This window comes from Manis javanica, chromosome 7, assembly GCF_040802235.1.
Source record: "Manis javanica isolate MJ-LG chromosome 7, MJ_LKY, whole genome shotgun sequence".
Classification (NCBI taxonomy): Eukaryota; Metazoa; Chordata; class Mammalia; order Pholidota; family Manidae; genus Manis; species Manis javanica.
In genome coordinates this window covers 75,007,586-75,024,099 of record NC_133162.1, presented here as the reverse complement: position 1 = coordinate 75,024,099, position 16,514 = coordinate 75,007,586, and positions in this window count along the sequence as shown.

Sequence of the window (16,514 nt, the reverse complement as noted above, 5' to 3'; positions counted from 1 at the left end):
CTGACTCTGACAGTCCTGCCCTCACTGGGTACTTCAGTCTTGCACCTTACCACTGTCGCCCGCTTGTCCTGGTCCCCAGCCTGAATTCCATGACCTGTAACTGAAGCCCTGCCTTAAATATGCCCTCAAGGACCTTGTCCCTCTCTCAGTTCTGTGCATTCACATGGTTAATCCTACTCTCTTCTCCTCGCTGCCTGCACCCGAGCAGCTGAATGCGCCTGGGAAGGACAGGTGGCATCTCAAATTAGTGACCACAAGAATCTTCAGGGGCTTCCCAGGGCTGCCTGAAAGTAAATACCCCTCCAGCCCCAGACCTCACACTTCCACTCACCTTAGCAACTATTGATACCCTCTACTCTCTCGTTAACTTTCCAGCACCTTCCCCAAATGCTCCCTCTAGGACAGTGGCCTTTATTTCCCTGAGAAGACTGAGTATTCGGAAGAACAATCCCCCCACTTGCATATGTGCCCATCTGCTCTGCCTCTCCTCCTGCCTCTGAGTTCTTAGCCAGGATGCTCTCTACCCAGGATTAGACTCTGACACTTCTGTCTATTCAATCACCCAGCAGCTTCTCTCTGCCTCCTCCAATTCCCCCTCGATCAGATCATTACAGTAAAATCAAATACAGTAACATTTATGTAGCTTGAAAAGAAACCTCTACCACATTTCACACTCACTAGGATGGCTACTACCAAACAAAAAAACAAACAAACAGAAGTAAGAAATAGCAAGTGTTGACAAAAGCGTGGACAATTTGGAACCCTTATGCACTGTTGGTAGAAACAGAAGTGGTGCAACTGTTGTGGAAAATGGTATAGTGGTTGCTCCACAAATAGAACTCTCTTATAATGCATCAATTCTACTTCTGGGCATATACCCAACAGAACTGAGAGTGAGAGTCTCCAAGAAATACATGTCCACACATGTTCACAGCATCATTATGCACAATAGCCAAAGGTGGAAACAACCCAAGTGTTCATCCACTGGTGAATGGAAAAGAAAAATGTGTCTGTCTATAATGGAATATTATTCGGCCTTGGAAAGGATGAAAATTCTGACTTATGCTACAAGACAGATGAACCCTGAGATCATTATACTAGTGAAATAGGGTGTTCGACTCACGAAGAACAAATACCATATAATCTCAGTGTACGAGGTACCTGAAGTTACCTCAAGCAGCCACTGCATAGAAGCAGAGAGAGCAATATGGTGGGTGCCAGAGACGCAGAGGGGAGTTGATGTTTAAGGGGCCCAGAACTTCAGTTTGGGAAGATGCAAAGAGCTCTGGGGGTGGATGGTGGTGCTGGCTGCACATCAGTGTGAATGTACTTAATGCCACGGAACTTCACACTTATGAACGGTCAGAATGGTACATTTTATGTTATGTCTATTTTACCACAACTAAAATAAGAAGAAATGGAAAACACAAAGAAACTCCTCATAGCCCTAAATCTTTCTCCTTTATATCTTCTTCCCCATAATCTCCAGCACTTTTACTTTTGCTCTGATCTGTGAGGATTCCTCAAGTTCCACTCCTTCTCCACCTCAGTTTAGGGTCATTTGTCACTCTAGTGAGTTTTGTTTTAATTTGGGCCTTGTGGAGTCTTTTTCCCAGAAGCACACTCTTGTTCTCCTATTGCTCCTTTTCCATAACACCCTTACACTTGGGTTTAACCAAAGCACTAGGCCTGAATGTCTTCTGAGATCACAGAGCAGAACTGTGTAAAGACACTCGTTTTCTGTGTCAGTTATTTGAGTCAGGTCCTTTGCTTGCCTGGCTAGACCCCTGCTTATGCACAGTTGGCTCACAGAGCCACCCAGTTGTGCCTTGCGGCCCATCCACACTTTGTTCATGTGAACAGAGGCCTGGATTGATCCCCTTGGAGCTGGAAATCAGACATTGGGTTTCAAATCCTCACTCCTGCCAGAGCCTCCTACATTCAGACCTCAGAGCCTGCCTGATTGATTCAGGGATGCAATACATGGCCTTTTAACCCCCTTTCCAGCTTCAGCAGGTGGCAAATCCATGAGTAAAAAAAGGGCATTTGATAGCTATTGGATAATTTTCTTATCACCGAGGTAACTGTTAAAGTAATTCCACGTCCTTATCATCACCATCACACAGCATTATTAAGGTGCCTTGCCAAGCACAATGCGGAAATCAGTCTTAAAAACTAAAAGGGATGCTTATTGACCACCACTGCAGCGAAAGGTTTAGGTCTGTCAGCGAACACAGTCCGTGTTCCTGTGAAGCGTAACACACTGGGGAGCGTTCCAGTTATCCACAGCGGCTCACCCCACAAACCCAAACTTCCTGGGTAAAACAACAGCCATGGTATTATATCTCCCAGTTTCTTGGCTCGGGAAATGTGGCAGTTTGCTGGGGGGTTTCCTGCTCCTCGTGGCATTCCAGAGGTCACTTGGCGGTACTCAGCTGGCAGGTGACTCTTCTACAGGGACCAAGCTGGTTTCACTCGTGTCCAGCAACATAGAGGAGGTTGGAGGTCGGCTCAGCTGCAGCTGCCAGCGAGTCCAGCCCTACTCTCTCCAGCACGGTGACTCAGAGGAGCCAACTTCTCAGATGGTGTCAGGCTTTCAAGGGCAGGTTGTTCTGGTGAACAAGGCAGAAACCGCGTGTCTCTTCCGACCTAGTCCCAAAGTTACATAGCACCACCTCTGCGATGTACTACTGTTTATGGCAGCCCACGCAGATTTGGGGGAAAGAGGCATAGATACTACCTTTAATGGGAAGAATGTCAAAGAATTTACAGGAACATTTTTAAATCTCCACAGGAAGCAATGATACTCAAAAAGAAACCTCTTTAAAAGAAATCTCATAAAAAGGAGCTGTTTAAAAATAACTTGACCTTTACATGTGGTCATAGCAGCTCTATTCATAGCCACCAACAGCTGAAAATAAGCCTAGTTTCTTTCAGTGGTTGAATGGATAAGCAAACTGTGGTGTCCCCATACCATGCATGGAATACTACTCAGCAAAAAGACACATTATCATACACACAATAGCTTGGATGAATCTGAAAGACATTATGCTGAGGCAAAGAAGCCAGTCCCAAAGGTTATGTGCCCTGATTCCGTTTATACGACATTCTCAAAATGACCCAATTATAGTGACAGAGAGCAGTTCAGTAGGTGCCAGGGGCTGAGGCGGAACAGCCCAAGGAGTTTCTGGAATGAGGGACGGTGCTGGGTCCTGATCGTGGACAGTGTGTACATGTGTTCAGTCTCATAGAACTGCGCACACCCCAGGGAAGTCACACTTGTCGCATGTTAATTTTCAAAATAAAGCATAACAACTTTGAATCAAGTGACAACTTATTTTGAACTGCATACATGAGCACTGAAGCAATTCTGCATGGGAGACCGACCAGTTGTGTAGGCAGACACGTCCTGGGAAGGGAGCGGAAGTCCCGTCCCAGGCTCCTTGCTCCCTCACCAAGGGCCCATGCAATTCATCCTGACTGGACTCTGGGGATAGAGACACAGTGAGTCCCGCCATGTCCAACAGGCATGAGGGGAGAGGTGGACAGTCAGGAACCTGCAGAAGCCACATGCCGAATTGGCAGGACTGGTTCCTGGTATCCTCCTGCCCCCCAGAGCTCCTCACGGCACTGAGAGCACCTGGTAACAGGCACAGGGACACCAGCCGAGACTCCTCCAGACGCCCTCCCAGGTTCCTTTCATTTCTCAGCAATTAAAACATTCGTTAAAGAGAATTTAATCCTACTGTTGTAAAGTGCTATGCCAAACAGATTTGGCCAATATTTTTTAATGTTATGTGAAATGGCTACTCCCAACAGTAATTCAACTATGTTACCATGGATTTAAACAAAAACAGCAACTAAAAAGATCATACCAGGAAAAATCATTTTGAACCACAGAGTCAAGAATACTTTGGCCCAAAAAAGTCAAGTCCAACTTAAAAGAGATCCCTAAAGTGAAATCTCAGAAACCTTTAAGTCAAAGAAGGGACCAGTGCAAACCAACCAAAAGAAAGCTGAGGCCATGATATTAATACAAAACTGTGGAAAACAGTGGTTTTGAGGGAAATATAAAACTCATTTTACCTCCATGTCTATTCACTATACTTTGCCTAGATTGTCCCTTTGGGTCAGGAATAGTCTGAAATATAGCATATGGTAAATCCAAATTGTAAAGTAGATAACTATTTCCCTAGTCAAAATATAAGTATAGGTTTTAAGATAAGCTCATTTATGTGAAAGAGTATTTGTTAAATGTCTAGAACAGATGGTGAACCTTCCTACACTGATTGTGGGAATGTAAATTGTACAGCCACTGTGGAAAACAGTATGGAAGTTCCTCAAGAAAAATAAAAATGGAAATGCCAAATGACCCAGTAATTCCACTTCTGGGAATTTACCCAAAGAAAACAAAATCCTTGATTCAAAAAGATCTATGTACCCTATGTTTATTGCCACATTATTTACAATAGTAAAGGCATGGAAGCAACCAAAGTGTCCATCAATAGATGAATAGATAAAGAAGGCATAGTACCTATACACAATGGAATATTATTCAGCCATAAGAAGGAAAGAAATCTACCATTTGCAACAGCATGGATGGACCCAGAGGGTATTATGCTAAGTGAAATAAGCCAGACAGAGAAAGGCAAACACCATATGATTTCACTTACTTGTGGAGTGTAAAAACAGAACAAAACAAATGGAACAGAATAGCAGTAGACTCAGAGACACTGAGAAATGATTGGTGGTTACCATAGGAGAGAGGTTGGGATGGGTGGATGGAGAGGGTGAAGGGGATTAAGGGGCACAAAAATTCTCAGTCATAACATAAGTTGATCATGGGGATGGCATTACAGCATGAAGTTTATAGCCTGTGATTCCGTAACATCTTCCTATGTTGACAGATAGTAACTGCCCTTCCTTGGCTCTCCACTGGTCTCCATGTTGTTTGCTTGTTTGTTTGTTGGGGCAAATAAAGAATAAACAAGGAAGAAACAATCTTTTAAAGAAGCCATGTCATACCTTTGTTCTTGGTCTGTTACTAAAGGTGTAATTACAAATCTTCAATAGTTTTTTAATGTTTACCCAATAAACACAACATAGAATTCTAGGGGCAGGAAAGACATACAAAGGCACAAAGATGGTCATATTGTGATGTGTTCATCAATAGATGAATGGATAAAGATCTGTAATATACAATGGAATATTACTCAGCCACAAAATAGAATGAAATCTTGCCATTCACAACAACGTGGATGGACCTAGAGGGTATTATGCTAAGTGAAATAAGAAAGACAATATCATATGATTTTATGTATATGTGGAATCCAAAAAAATGAAATGAAAAAACAGAAATAAACTCACAACTACAGAGAACAAACTGGTGATTGCCATAGGTTAAGAGGACAGAGGAAGTAGGGATAAAGAGGTACAAACTTCCAGTTATAAAATAAGTATTGGGGATGAAAGCACAGCATAGGGGATATAGTCAATAGTGTTATAATAACTTCAGATGGTGATAGATGGTAACTACACTTACAGTGGTGAGCATTTTGTAATGTATACAAATGTTAAATCACTATGTCAACTATACTTCAACTCAAAATATTTCTAATAAAAAAATTTTTGACAATTTTTTAAAAAGGACACTTAACCCTTACTAAGGTTCCAGGCCCAAATAACATTCTAAGTCAACACATAAAATTATTCCTACAGGAATTATAAGGGCAAACTAAAATAAACCAGTGTTCTGAGAGGTTTTTAACATGTCTACTTTAATATACATTTTATTATATATTTAATACACATTTTATACAGGTCAAGTACATAAAAGTGAAGATATAAAGAATCTAAATACTATGTAATCAGTCTTTGGTTCAGAAGCATTCACATTACTTTTGCACTTGATTGCCAAATAGTGCTTTAGGGTCAATTATAACAATTAATCGTGTTTTCAATTACAGAGAGATAATGTTAGTTCAAATATTTATCATAAAACTCACCTCTCTGCTTAGCCTGCCCATGATATCTGGATAAAGATGCAGCAATAGCCCAGTCATGTCCTGTCAAACCCGCACGGAGGAGGTAAAGTGCACAGTCCCAGGGACTGCACTTGGGTCCAGCCCTGCCATCAGTGTGTGGCCTCAGGCACCTGTCTCTACCTCAGTCTTTAAAATTGGGGACTGACAGCCTTGGCCTCAGAGCACTATAGAGCCATTTGAATAGAAGGTTAGAGTAGGTGTTAGTTAATAAATACATACATAGAGTTTAACTACCCACCCACACTAGGAATAATTGAAATATTCTCTTGGGGAAAAGGCAAACTTACCCCTTCTAAATGCATTCTGTTTTACTGTATGAAATGCACACAAAAAAATGCTTCTGAAAGTGCCCAACAAGTAGCAAATGCACAGTAAATATTGGCTATTTACTCCATGATCCAGGGCTTAAAAACACCATTAAAAAGAAACAACTTAAAGGAAGAAATGGCTAGCTTGGGAGATTTTTTACTTTAAGGCTGTAAGTGAGGAAAGAGTCCATAGAAAGGGAAGTAGGAGTCATACATTCAGAAAACTACGGAGAATAATTCTCACTGTTTCTTACTTAGGAGCTTTAACAGTGCACATAAGAGAAAGCCCAACTCAGCTCTGCTCAAAACAATTAATACATGTAAGTGGAGGTCCAAGAGTTAAGACAGCTCCAGAACTGGTTGGCACAGGGACTCTGCAATGTCATGAAGCTCTGAGCTTCTGTCTTTGTCCCAGATGACATGCACCTTCATTCTTGCCCAGAGGAGACCCTGCTATTCCAATAAAGATTTCTGTATCCCATCCACAGCAAGAACTGGGGTGGGTGCTCAGCTTCATCCCAGGGGGTAGGAAATAGAAAAAGGGAGAAGTTCAAGAGATTATGTGGACAACAGTAGAGGCAGCATAGTTAACCACTGTGTGTGCTCTGCCCCTGAGGGAGTTTTTCAGGATGCAAACACCAAATAGTTGATTAACTGTGTCCACGACACACATCCTTTGATCCTTTGAGATAAATTTGCCATGTGCAAGTGGGCCAGTTCTGCCTGAAGTCAGTTGGTGCGCTGTTCTGTAAGAAACTATTTACTGATCTAATTAAAAATTCAGAGAAATTAACTGAATTCTCATGGGGTCCCTTTCTGCCAAATGTTTCTGTGCTGGGTACCATGAAAACCAAGGTCGATTGTTCATCCCATTGGGCTCATCATGGACAAGTGGTCCAGAAGACCACAGCCTCCGGGCATCTGAGCCCCGGCCCACATCAGGAGGCCCAGTGCTGACTGACCCAGGCCCAGGCTGCACTCCGTCTATTGCACTTCCTTAAATTAGCATTCCTGATTTCACAGCTTTCTAAATTCATCCAAAATTCTCACAAAAGATTTTTTTTTCCAAGTCTGGTTTATTTCCAAAGGTGAAAAAGTCTAAACTATAAAATATTGCAATGTCTCAACAAAAGTCAACATGGGAGAATTTGGTGAAAAATCATGGAAGTTTATAAAAACCCCTCCACAGAATGAAGAATCCCCAAGGGCATTTGTCTGGTTTAAATTAACAACTTATGCTACAATTAAAACACGATTTGTATAAATCCTCCAGTTACCCCACATCACGAGAAAGGTCAAAGCATGACCATGTGTGTTGCACAGTTTGGGACCCTGCTCACAGTCTCCCATTTGGAATGAGCACTGTCTTAACTTTGCCTGAAGACTCTGTGCCATTAGCACAGAAGCATGTACCTCCTGGAATCTCAGAGCCTGTAACTCCACTTCTATCCTGGAGGGGTAAAATAGCTGTAGGTCCTGCATTTTGGGGGTTAAAATTGACAAAAACAATATAAATGTTCTCCAAGATGTAAATAAACAGAGCTGAAGACAGGGAGATGTTTCTTTTTTTTTCTTCATGTGTGTTTCACAGTAAAATGCTATATTATCAATCCAAGTACACAGAATACCTAATTTTTAAAAATTATTTTCTATTTTGCTATCATTAATGTACAATTACATGAACAACATTATGGTTACTAGACTCCCCCTGTTATCAAGTCCCCACCACATAGCCCATTACAGTCACTGTCCATCAGCATAGTAAGATGCTATAGAATCACTACTTGTCTTCTCTGTGTTATACTGCCTTCCCCATGTTCTCCCCACCACATTTTACATGCTAATCGTAATGCTCCTTTCTCCCCCTTATCCCTTCTTCCCATCCATCCTCCCCAGACCCTTACCCTTTGGTAACTGTTAGTCCATTCTTGGGTTCTGTGAGTCTACTGCTGTTTTGGTCCTTCAGTTTTTGCTTTGTTCTTATACTCAGCAGATGAGTGAAATCATTTGATACTTGTCTTTCTCCACCTAGCTTATTTCACTGAGCATAATACCATCTAGCTCCATCCATGTTGTTGTGAATGGTAGGATTTGACTTCTTCTTATGGCTGAATAATATTCCATTGTGTATATGTACCACATCTTCTTTATCCATTCGTCTACTGATGGACACTTAAGTTGGTTCCATTTCTTGGCTATTGTAAATAGTGCTGCGATAAACATAGGGGTGCACATGTCTTTTTCAAACTGGGCTCCTGCATACATAGGGTAAATTCCTAGGAGTGGAATTCCTGGGTCAAATTGATATTTCCATTTTTAGTTTTTAGAGGAACCTCCATACTGCTTTCCACAATGGTTGAACTAATTTACATTCCCACCAGCAGTGTAGGAGAGTTCCCCTTTCTCCACATCCTTGCCAATATTTGCTCTTGTTTGTCTTTTGGATGTTGGCCATCCTAACTGCTGTGAGGTGATATGTATTTGTGGTTTTAATTTGCATCTCTCTGATGATTAGCGATGTGGAGCATCTTTTCATGTGCCTGTTGGCCATCTGAATTTCTTCTTTGGAGAAGTGTCTGTTCAGATCCTCTGCTCGTTTTTTAATTGGATTATTTGCTTTTTATTTGTTTAGGTGCATGAGCACTTTATATAATTTCGATGTCAACCCCTTATCAGATATGTCATTTATGAATATATTCTCCCATACTGTGGGATGCCTTTTTGTTCCACACCAAAGGATGGTGTCCTTTGCTGTACAGAAGCTTTTTAGTTTAATAGAGTCCCACTTGTTCACTTTTGCTTTTGTTTTCCTTGCCCAGGGAGATATGTTCATGAAAAAGTTGCCCATGTTTATGTCCAAGAGATTTTTGCCTATGTTTTTTTCTAAGAGTTTTAGGGTTTCATGACTTACATTCAGGTCTTTGATCCACTTTGAGTTCACTTTTGTGTATGGGGTTAGACAGTGATCCAGTTTCATTCTCTTACATGTTACTGTCCAGTTTTGCCAACACTAGCTGTTGAAGAGGCTGTCATTTCCCCATTGCATATCCATGGAGGGAGGTGTTTCTTAACTGACTTAGGCAGAATCAGGGGTTAAAGAACACATTAATTTAATCCAATAGACATTTACCCACTTGGGGACAATGAAGGGCCATTGTGACAACTGTTTAGTGGCATCTGTTTACCCTTTCAAGCACTGTACCCAGTGGACATCCTCAAGTAAGAGTTTTACAACTCCTCAAATGTATTTTCTGGCATCTATTCAGAAGATCAGGGGGTTAGTTTGTTTCTACCTTAGTAACGTTGCAAATAATGTTAACAAATTTCCTTTTGTTGAACTATCCTTGCATGGCTGGGACAAACCATTCTTGGTCAGTACCTACTACTCTTTATGAACACTGATTTGTTAACATTTCAACTAAGATTTTGCACCTTTGTTTATGAATGAGGCTACCCTATACATTTTACTTTTCATGCTCTTCTTTTTTCCAATGTGGGACCAGGGTTATGTTCACAGTTTACAAAGAAATGAGGACTGTTTCATCTTTTGCTGTGTTCTGGAACAGTTTAAATAATAGAAAGTATCAGTTCCTTGAAAGATAGTGACTATTTTCATAGTATTTTGTAACACCTTTTCAATTTCTTCCATATTTATGGGAGCTTTTTGGACCCTTCTTGAATCAAGTTTAGAAATCTATAGTTTCCCAGAATTTGTTCTTCTCATTTATATTGTTCAAAAATATTTGTAAAGAATTTCTTCTTTTTAAAATACCTTACCTTTCATGAACCACACTGTTTCTCATTATGCAGTCCTGATATTGTCTTCTCTTTTTCTCTTGATTACTGTCAAGAAGTTCATCTATTTTAATACTTTCAAAGAATCATCTTTTTTCCCTTGTCAATCTTCATTAATTTGAGCTTTCTTTACTGTTTAATGACTTCTTCCTAAAATACATTTAAAAGCAGGAACCCTCTTCTGAGTTGCATGGAGATATAATATGTCACGCTGCAGGTAGTATTCATTTCTAAATAGTCTGCACTTCCTAATTGATATTCCCTATAATCAAGCATTGTTTAGAACCGTGGTTTAGTTTCTTTGGTTTTGTTTTTATTTTCAAAGTAGATCAGTTTGGATGGACTCCCTTTTTTGCAGTTACTGCCTCCAGAAAGGATAGTATGCATGTTTGCTTATTTTTGTAGTAATAGTCATAAAATTTCCCCGGGTCTTAGAAAAGAGTATGTGTCTTATTTATTAAATATTACAGTACATCAATAATATTAATTGTATTACAAAAATCATCTAAACTCTTATACATTTGTTGTCAGTATTTTGGCAATTCTCTGAAAGATGTGCAAAAACACACAATTAATGCATCTTAACAGGTTTTTTAACTTTTGCAGTATGAACATTGGCCCCAATAATTGTAAAAATTCAAAAAATCAAATAAGAGAGTTTATGGATGGATAAAACAATAGAAAGATAGGTATCTAATAAAGTAAATAGAGTAAAATGTTCATTTTAGATTCTGGACAATACATATACAGGTGTTCATTGCATTATTCCTTCAACTTTTCTGTTTGAATATTTTCATAATAAAATGTTAAAAAGACACAAATTTTTAAAATCAGCTTCATGGTTGTGTTCTTTAAGTCTGCCCACCAACTGAAGTCCTCAAAGTAACTTAACTTGTCTCCCATGGACACTGATGGAATGAAGTTGGTGCAAGAAAATATACCATCACTAGTCTTACACATAAATGTTCAAATTTTAAATCTAGCTAAAATAATAAGAGCAATTAACACTTATTAAATGTTTACTATGTGCCAGAATGTGCATTATCTCATTTTATCTTTACAACAGCCCTCTGTGGGTTAACTAATATCACCATTTTTATAGATAACACTGAAGCTTATAAAAGTGAAGGCACTGTCTTAATCTAGACAGCCTAGCAGCGGCAGATCCAGGATTCCAACTCGGCTCCATGTGACTTTAGAGCTAGCACCCTTTAGCCTCCACCCTCCACAGACCTGCCATGTCAGCACAGTGGCCGCCTGCTATGAGAGGCTGCTGCTGAGCACTTGGGATAGAGCGAGGCTGAACTGAAATGTGCCCTGAGGATAAAAACACACCAGTTTTCTAAGGCCTGGAACAGCAAATCAGAAAACAAAATATTTCTGATCATTTTAATATTAATATGTGTTGAAATAATATTTTGCACCTATCGAGTTAAATAGAATATATTTTTCAAATTAAACTCACCTACTATTAGAAATTTTTCAAGTATAAATCTAGCTCACATTAAATTTCTACTGGACAGTGCTGGTCTAGTCCCATTTGATTCTGAAAGGAACTGTTTTGCATTTCTTCTCTCTGATTTTAGTTTATAGCCTCCTTATGACAAAAATAGTAAGATGAGGGGAGGTGGCAAATATAATTATAGGAGGAGCACACTGTGCCAGCCTGAACATCAAGGAAGGGGAAAGGTGCTGCCACAGGAGGGACAGCGGAGGTAGGCATGCTTAGACTGGCAGGCAGGTGACTTGGAAGGAGATGTGAGCTGTGTCTTACCTGCAGGGGGATTCCCATGTGAAGATCAAATAGACCAGACAATGAGGTGCCTCCACACTGCAGGAATTATCCAGTTGTGGAGCTTCCTGTTGCTGAATGCCTGCTACGTGTAAGTCTCTGCAATCTTGGCTGAGTTCAAAGAAGCCCACAGTTGTTTAGAAAGAGTGACTTTCCCTCCCTGCTCATCACAGCCTCCACTGCACTACAGTATGAGAAGAGGTAAAAGAAGAACCCCAGGGCACAGAAGGGAAGGCTGTGCCCCGCTGATATACCCGGCCCCCTGGCTCAGAGACCCAGAGCACCGAGGCCCCATCTCAGGAATCCAAGGCCACGCTGAGGCGAAGCCTGGAGTAGAGGACATGGGAGGGAAGTAACAGTCTCAGGCATATGGTGCCAGATTGTGAATTTCTCTGGAGTCTGTGCTAAAGGAAATGGGAACCCACTGAAGGTGCAGCATTGTGAGGCAAATTAACACCAGGCTGGCAAGAGGGACAGCATCATGGAATTTAATTGAAAAAGACTGAAATATTTCCTCATTTTCAGGAGTGCATGCCAAATGTGACACTTAGGCAACGTGGGAAACTGCTGCAGACTGCCAGCAAGGGCCCCAGTGAGACTTCTAAATTCTTCCTCTATATTGTATATATAAACCCACCTCTACTATTGTTGACCTAACTGGCAACTACTCGGTATCTTCACCCTATTTATTGACAAGGACTCAGCTGTGGAGTTGGGAAGGCCCAGGTCCCAGGCCAGCTCTACTACCTACTAATACTGTGATTGGGGTCAAGTTACTGAAAATAACTAGGCTTCAGTTCCCCCCTTGGAAAGGGAAAAGTATATGTACTCCCTCCCAGAAAAGTGGGGGTAAAGGGGCAGGGCAACTAAGGAAAAAGCCAATCAGGCATAGGCAGGAAATGACCTTGTCTGGAGAGAAGATGAGTTTGGGTTGTGGCACACTGCAGGTAAGGGGCATGACGTAGCATTAACAACATGGACTCCAGAGCCAGCAGCCCTGGGTTCAAGTCCGTGGGCTGCCTTGGTGTCTTCCTCTGTTTAACAAAAATAGTAAGAATATCTACCTCACTTAAAGAAGCTGCCTCATGGATCCTAGCCAGGAACCCTGTTACAACAACCTCTATCCGTTTCGAGACAGTTTATTAGCAGGGGAGGCACCTATAGTTGCAACACAGTCTTCAGTCCTGGGGAAAGCTGGCCTCTCAAGGATTTGTTTGTTTATTCATTCAAAAAATATGTGTTGAGCAGCTGCTATGTGCCAGATATTATTCTAAACACCTGGCGTACATCAATGAACAAAACATGCCTGACCTCATGGAGTTTGCAACCCTCGTAAGAATAAATGGCAGACAATAAACAAGCAAATCATACAGTACATCAGAGAGGATAAGTATAATAGTGTAAGAAACAGGGCAGCACAAAGACAGTGGGAAGGCAGGTGCCACATTAAGGAGAGTCAAGCTCAACCTCATGGAGAAAATGACATTTGACTAGAAGAATACCGGGGGGAGGAATATTCCAGATAGAGACAGCTGTCAGTGCAAATGTTCTCAAGGGGTGCATGCCTGCTGCTACAGAGGAACAGCAAGGAGGCCACAGGAAACAGACTGGAATGAGGGAGGGGCAAACTGATGGGTCAGAGATTCGGGTCCAGATTGTAGAAGGACTTGTGCACAATTAAAGGACTGAGTTCCTGCTCTCAGTGAGCTCAGAGGTATGGCAGGAATTTAAACAGAAGAGGGCGGTGAGCTCTCTGATATTTGAAATTGCTCTGGTGACAGCAGACCACAGCCAAGGAAGCGTGAAGCAGGGAGACAGGTAAGTTCTCACAATAATCCTTAGGAACACGGTGGCAGTGCTTGGACCAAGTGACAGCACAGGAGACGTAAGTGATTGGATTTTGGCACGTGTCTTTGCTCTAGCATCCCCCTGGCTATCCTTGCATCCACGGTGATCCCTGGGCCTCACAGAATGCTTCCAGCTTTTCAAACACCATATTTTTTTTTGCATTTTTTTCCTTTTTCATTTTTACTGTGGTGAAATACACAGAACATAAAATGTACCATCTTAGCCATTTTTAAGTGTACAGTTCAGTGGTATTAAACGCATTCACACTGTGTTGTGTGGCGATCCCCTGTAACTCTTCCCACCTTGTAAAATTGAAACTTGGATATTTTTTGAAAGTAGAGACAGACCTCCTGGCAAATGGTGGATATTGGTCAGATATCAGAAGCACATCATTTGGACAGAATGTGGCCCAGGAAGTCACCACTGGGCTGTGGACACCACTTCTACCAAACTGGTCTGCTGGAGATGTTTCCACGGAGAACCCTGGACCACTGCTGGACCAGGAGCTGCAGGCCAAGGTTTTCGGAGCATAGCAGCCTCTTGACCAAGAACATCACCCTATTGTCTGGAGGGTCCGGAAGGATTTCCCTTACATATTCTTAGAAACTCAGCAAAAGAGTGTGAAAAGCTGAAAGCATTCTGCGAGGCCCAGGGGTCACCATGGATGCAGGGACAGTCAGACGGATGCTAGAGCAAAGACACACGCCGGAGTTTTGGAGCCAGGCCTGGGGCCAGCTCCCGCAGGGGAGGGAAGACCCTTCCCCCAAGGCAGTGGGCCCCCACATACGGCCAGGAACAGAGAGCCCACAGCCACCTCTACCAGGGGTCCTAGAGACCACCCACTGCTTCCTGCTCCATCTCAGCCTAAGCTCATGTGCCCCTTATGTCTGCAGACCCGAAAACACCATGACAGTTGGGAGCCAGTGGAAGTCCCAAAGGACCAACCCAGGGGATGGCAACAGTTTCGAGTAAAGGGCCATATTAGGCTTTGCCGCCACAGAGTGTGTCACGACTTCTCAGCTCTGCTGTTAGAGAGCAGAAGCAGCTGTAGCGCCACAGGTAAACAAAAAAAGCACGGCTGTGTTCCCATAAAGCACCCTTCATGAAACTGAAATCTAAATTTTGTGTAATTTTCACATATCACAAAATTATTTTCTTTTGAGTTTTCTTCCCCAACCATTAAAAAATGTAAAAACCATTCTTACCTTGCCGGCCAAACAAAACCAGGCAGTGGCTGGATTCGGCCCACCTGCCACGGTTCAAGGACCCTGGACTAAACCGTGTGCCTTGGGAGCCACCAGGGCAGTCCCGAGGACCAGGCCTGCGTTCCAGGGCACCTGCTGGCTCTGGTGGAAGGGAGGACCCTGCACCCGCTCCCTCCAGGGCTCCAGGCAGCAGGAGCCTCAAGGTCATGCCCCCAGCGAGGTCTTCCCCCAGCCCCAGCCCCAGCTCAGTGGAGACAGCTTTAACAGAGGTGCCAAGGGTAGGCCCGCTGCCAGCTAACAGACGCTGCACAAATCGCATCACCGCACCTGCCCTTCACGACACCTTCCTGCCACCTACTGGAAACTGTTATAATACACAGTTCTATGCCAAGCAGGAATTTGAGTGGCAATTTTTCTCCGGTTTTGCGATTATCATTTGTTCAGTTTAAGTTAGCGAGCAACTAACTCACAGGAGTCCCAGAAGATGTCGTGTAAATGACAAAAAGATCTCTCTTCCACAACTTTTGGAACTGGGTGATGGGAGGGAGGAGGGCGGAGGAAGGAGGCGGCGCTGTGCTGTTCTCGCCCGTCGTTGCAGGCTGGACTGGTGCTTTGCAAGACGCTGAAGGTGTTCTGCAAACAGAAAGCCTTTCTCAGGTAAGTGAGTCCCACCAGCTTGTTTCCACCCAACTCTGGAATGACAGAAAAGAGGTCATTGGCACCTGCTGGTTCAAGCACTCTGCATGGCAGCCCTTCTGCGGGGCAGTCGGCCACATGGCAGAGCACAGCAGCTCCGATTCTGAAAGGGCTCTGAGCTGAGGCCCAGGAGAACCCTAGGGAGGCCAAGCTCTTCCAGTGACTCCATGATCCCGGGTCAGCGCCTGAACTCCTCCTGCCTCAGTTTCACTACCGGAGGTTGTGACCTCACAGAAGTTATGTGACTAGGAAATGAACACCCTTTGCACATAATTAGCAAGTACAATCCTGGGCTGGAGAGGCTGGAGTGAGAATAGGACACTGGAGGAAAGTGTCTGCTTCTACTAAAACCAGGAAGCACGGGGAGAGAGTCGGTAACATGGCTCTAGGCTTCGGGACCCAGGGATGAGTGCCCCGGTGTCAAGAGGAAGAAGGAAAACCATCAGAGACGGAGACCAAGGGGTATTTACAAAGCTATAAGGGCCATCGTCTCTAATTTAAAGCAAAACCTCTGTATTCACTAGGGAAACAAGGAGGAAAGGAACAGCAGTGATCGGTGTCCCCTGCCCCCAAGTCTGACATTTCCAGCACTCTCAGGCAAGGAGAGAAGCCAGGTCAAGTTCCCACAGCAGAACAGGTGTGGGCACAGAGAAGACTCCGGAAGCCCAAGGTGCCTGTCAGCTAGGACGCAGGGGACCTGGGATGCCTAGAGCTCCGTGTAGTGGGGCCTGGAGTGGGGGCAAGATAAAGTGCAAATGTGAGATCCAGATCTGGTAACAAAACTGTCTGAGGAAGGGCCAGTGGATCTGTGTTATGACAGCTGCAC